Genomic DNA, 5,335 nt, shown 5'->3' on the forward strand with positions numbered 1-5,335 from the left:
GTCTTGAAAAACAAAAAAGAAAAAAAAAAAGAAAAATACCCATTCACGATTTGGTAACTTGACAAGGTGAAGGAAATGGAGCAGTTAGGATGACTGCCATGGTCATGTGTCATGTTTCACACCTGTAGCCCTAACACTCAGGAGGATGAAGGAGAACTATTAAGTTTGATGGTTGCTTGGGCTCAAGAGTCAGATCCTGTCTCAGAACAGGAAAGAGATCTGGGAAGATGGCTCAAGGGTTAAAGTGTTTGCCAAGCAAGTATGAGGACCGGAGTTAGTCTCCAGCACCCACGAAAATGCCAGTGGCTTGTAATTTCAGCCTCAGAAGGCAGAGACGGGGCTCTCAGGTGTAAGCTGACTAGAAAGACTAATTGTATTGACAAGCTCTTGGTTTGACTGAGAGACTCCGCCTCAATTAATGAGGTGAAGAGTAATGGAGGCTAATTCCAACATCAACCTCACACCTATTGCACATGTGAATACACAAGCACACCACATGCACGTGAAAATGGAAAAAAATAATTGTTTTAAAAAAAGCAAACCAAGAGAGATACCCAGTTACTCAAACACCTACCAAACTGAAGATATACACATGCTCTTCCTGGGGAAAACAGGGAGTCTTGGAAAATAAGCTCTTTGTTTTTTTTCTTTAAATATCATTCTTTTTGCTATCATTTTATTATTTTGTGTGTATGGGTATTTTGTCTCTGTGTGTTTCTGTGCCCACATCGAGCTTGGTGCCCACAGAGGCCAGAAAAGGACATCAGATCCCCTGGAACTGGAGTTACTGATAGCTGTGACCCTCCCCCAAGGGTACTCAGAATCAAACCTGGGTCCTCTGGAAGAACAGCCTGTGCTCTTCATTGCTGAGCCAGCCATCTCTCCAGCCCCAGAGAATATGTCAGTAGCCCACGCTTCTCATCCTACTACTTAGGGGGTAGAGGCAGGAGAATCATTAAGTTCAAGGTCATCCTTAGCTATATGATGAGTTTCAGGCCAATAGAGCTTTAGAAGACCCTGTTCTCCATGAGACTCCAAAACAACGCAAATGCAAAAAAAAAAAAAACCCAAAAAATGTGAATAAAGAAAAATAAAGAACAACAACAACAAAACTATCTGTGACAGGAAGAAGTCCTGTGGGTTTTGTTTTTGGGGGGGGGTTATGGCAGGGGGTGGTTATGAATTAGGATGAACACTTTGATTATCTGGAAATTTTTGTGCAGAAGGGTTGCCTGAGGGGAAGCTGGGGACCTTGAAAAGCTGAACTGGTGCCGTGGGCCACGTGGCACAGCCTTAGGTGTGCTGGGGTAGAACAGTCCTCAACAGCCCCGAAGACAAGGTCACCTGAGATGGCCACCCTCTGGAGTCAGGAGTCCGGAGGCTGGCTGAGATGGGGGGGGGGGGGGGGCGGCAGTGCTCAAGGCCGCCATTTCCCCCTCACTGCAGACCAGCTCCCTACCCCACCCGCGCCTCCACTTGGAGGCCGGACAGTAGCACAGCCCACTCACGGCAAGCAGGACAGTCTTTAAGCTGGGCCGAGAAGGTGACCTCACAGAGAAGGGATCTACAGAGGCTGAGGAGTGGGGCCGGGGCCCAGAAACTTCCCTCAAAGCCGCGCTCCAGGGAGTCCCGGTTACCTCAGCTCGAAGCGCCCAGCTCGGCCAGGCCACACTTTGTCACTCGCAGGCCACGCTTGAGTTCCCGCTCAGAAACCTTTTCTCAGAGAGAGCGCCGATCCCAGACTTCAGACTACGAACTACGCTCTAGTCCATCTCTGAACTCGGCCTCGAGACAAATGTCTGCGCAAGCGCAGCCTCGGGACTTTCCCGCCAGATCTTCTGCACATGCGCAGGTTTGAGGCCTGGTGGGATTCCGCAAAATCTAAACGCTATGCAAAGCACACACAATCTCCGGGCCTTACATGCAGCCTTATGACCTATCGGAGCATTTATAGTCTCTGAGGTGGTTGCAGGGTGCTGTGAAGGGCTCTTTTTTTGGTGTGTGTGTAAAACACGATTTACAGGAGGAGGCATTTCTCTTCCTCCCACCATGTGGGTTCTGGGAATTGAACTCAGGCCATCAGGGTTATCCTGTGAGTGCCTTTACTGAGTTAGGTCGCGGTCTGCCTTGCTTAGTTTTTACAGGACCGCACAAGTCCATAATGGCCCGGACCCCCAGGCACGTTTTACTCTGAGATTTGTTCATGAATTACTCCCCCGCCCACCTACTCGATGCTGGGCACGGTCCAGCCAGGTCCACGCCACTTTATGGCATCTACTGTGTGCCCGGCGTTGTGCAGAGCCCTGCGGTATGCTCTCTTTTAATCCTCCTTGCCACACCCTAAGGCAGGTCTTCCATGTTCCGATTTTAAAGCGCCCAGGAGATGGAAGGATTTATGGAGGCAGATACACCATCAGTCATGAGTCTGTGCTATCGCACTTCCTGTTGCCCAAGTTTCGTGTTGTGAATCATTAGGTAATTGGGCATCCACGTGTACGCAGGGTATGCTGGGTTGGTGATGATGGGCCTACCTCTGTGGGAGATGACCCCTGGCCTCATGCTGTCCAAACTCTACATTTCTCTGTTTAATCTGCCATTCTCTACAGACTCCCTCCCCCCCTCTTTATTTCACGCGTCTCATTTTCGTATTCAGAGCAATTAAGCAGCTACTGGTTTAGGGAACAGAAACTGAATCTCAGGGGGTGGACATGTTTCATCTACAGAGGACATCAAGGCCTGGGACGTGTCTCAGCTGGTAGAGTGCTTGTCTGCCATGTACAAGGCTCCAGCAGGTGCACTCGTCTGTGCTGGAGCTCCCCTGTAATCCTGGCACTCAGCAGTGAAGGGTCAGAAGTTCAAGGTCATCCTCAGGAATTTGAGGACAGCCTGAGATACAGGAGACCCTGTCTCTACCAACAACAAACAAACAGAACCAGAAGGCTGGTCACGGTGGTGCACCTCTAACCCCAGAGAGAGAAGCTGATACAGGTAGATCTGAATTCAAGACCAGCCTGCTAGCCCTTCTCCTTGAAGCCTGACCCCAGCCTGGTTGTTTCTCCTGTCCATGGAAAGGGAGGAAGGGTGAAACACCCTGAAGACTTGAGATCCTCTTGGAAGGGGAGGGGTCAAGACAGGGCATGTCTCCTTTAAGAACCCCTGCTGCCTCTGTAGCTCTTGGGTTCCTAGAGCTGAGGGAGGGGCTACTTAATCAATAGCTTCATTTCCCACCACACCTAAGACCCCTCCCCAACCCCTCCCCATCTCCCTTTGGGCTTCCCAGGGTCCCTTCCTTGCCCAGCAACAGCCTTCAACTCAGGGAAGCCAGCAGGCCAGACTAGAGCCTGGCAGGGCCACTGGGAGCAAAGCTGACTGGCTCGGAAAGGCATCCTGGGTATGGGGCAGAGCGTCTCCAAGGATAGACTGTTATCTGTCAGCCCGCACATCACTCCCTCTCTGTGTCAGACTATCTGGGTCACTGTACGTGGGTAAAACCTGCTGGCCACCCAGGTGGGAGATGTATGACTTAGAGAAGGGACGGGGAGGCAGAGGGCTGCTTACCATGGCCTCCAGCTGATCTGAGGCTCTCTCCAGGACCTGGCTGCCTTTGTGGGTAGTTGAGTAGTGGAACTGGTTACTACAGGTGGTAGCTGCATAGGACAGAAGGCAGAATGTGAAATTCCTAAAAAGATGAGCAACGGCCAGGAAATCCACCCTCCTCCCTCCCCCCTCCCACTCCCCCATACCAGGAGAAAGCTCTTTGGAACATGAGGGCCAGCTTGTTGGGGTTTCTGTCCCACCCGACACCCCAACAAGTCGGCAAACCCCAAAGAAAATCACACACTGGACTCCATAAGGTTATAAACTGACTGGCCCATTAGCTAAGGCTTCTTGTTAACTCTTATAGCTTATATTAACCCATTATTCTCATCTATGTTAGCCACATGGCTCAGTACCTTTTCCAGCGGGGCAGCTTACATCTTTCCTATCTGGTGGTCTGGGCAGAACTGCAGGGAGCTTCCTACTTCCCAGAATACTCCCAGTCTCTTTGCTCCACCTCTACTTCCTGTCTGGTTTTCCCGCCTATACTGCTCCCTGCAATGGCTCAGACGTGCCCATGGCACATAGGGCCAGGGGTCTGGCTATGCCTGAGCTTCTAAATAATTTGGGTGTCTCTGCCATGTTCTTCCATGCCAGATAAACACAAGCCTATGATGGACAGGAAGAAAAGTCTTCGACTGTGGACAGTCACTGGATCTGTGCGACCCAGGGCGAGCCTCCCTAGGGAGACTTCAGCATTCACAGATTTAAAAAGACAAGGGGCTACAGACCCCTTTCCCCGGGGAATTCTCTCCTGGCTGCTGGGTGGGGACTGCCCCAAGGGCACAGACAAGCCCTCATCCAGAGGCAGGTCCAAATAGTCTTTCCTGAGGTGAGTCACCTCTGTGAGACGGGAAACCCCTTTATCTCCCCCAGCCCTGGTCTGGGGTCCGTTAAGGGCAGCCTTGGCTCTGTCCATGGTTCTGATGGTTAAGACGTCAACCTGGAAGCAAGAGGCTCAGTGTTTCTCTCCCCCAGCCCCTTCACTCTTCTATTTTTTCCTTCCCTTTATTCCTCCTTGCATGCCTTTTGTTCATGGTGCACATGCTAGGCAAGCATTCTGCCACTGAGTTTGTTCTGAGAGAAGACCTTGTGCAGTAGCCCAGACTGCTGGTCCCCACCTCCCAAATACAATTGGGCTCGTGCTACTGCAGTCTTTTCCTTCCTTCTCTTTCTTCTTTCTTTCTTTGTGTGGGTGTTTACATGAGTGTGTTTGATTGCCTTAAAAAAACAAAACAAAATAAAACCAGAATCCTACATAGCCCACCCTTGTCTCAAACTCCTGCCTCTCCTGCCTCACCTCTTGTATTACAGAATTATAGCCACATTCTACCACTCCTAGATCTGGAAAGGGGAGGAACAGACAGATTGTCACTATATAGACCAGGCTAGCTTAGAATTTACAGCAATCCTCCTGCCTCTGCCTCCCAAGTGCCACGAACCACCAAGCCTGACTTTATTCTTTCTTAAGAATTAGCATTTAGGCCAGGCAGTGATGGTAGCACACACCTTTAATCCCAGCACTCAGGAGACCAAGGCAGGCAGAGCTTTGAGTTAGAGGCCAGCCTGGTCTACAAACTGAGTTCCAAGACAGCCAGGGCCACACAGAGAAACCCTGTCTTGAAAAACCAAACAACAACAAAAACAAAAGATAAAAAGAGAGACACAGAAGAGAAGGAAGGAAGAAAGGAAGCAGAGCCTGGTGGAGCTGTTGAGGACCCTCCTGGGACCCCCTGAG

The 5,335-nt window shown here is 50.5% G+C and overlaps 1 protein-coding gene across 1 annotated transcript in view; it reads right to left on the minus strand.

Annotated features, from left to right (window-relative positions):
• Positions 1–1,790, minus strand: part of Majin (membrane anchored junction protein) — a 29,454-nt gene extending 27,664 nt beyond the window's left edge. The window contains exon 1 of the mRNA XM_048458498.3: positions 1,638–1,790. The gene's annotated coding sequence lies outside the window, so the exon portion shown is untranslated. The remainder of the gene's footprint in view (positions 1–1,637) is intronic.
• Between the last annotated feature and the right edge of the window lie 3,545 nt (positions 1,791–5,335).

Source organism: Myodes glareolus, chromosome 7 (genome assembly GCF_982192425.1).
Source record: "Myodes glareolus chromosome 7, mMyoGla1.1, whole genome shotgun sequence".
Classification (NCBI taxonomy): domain Eukaryota; kingdom Metazoa; phylum Chordata; class Mammalia; order Rodentia; family Cricetidae; genus Myodes; species Myodes glareolus.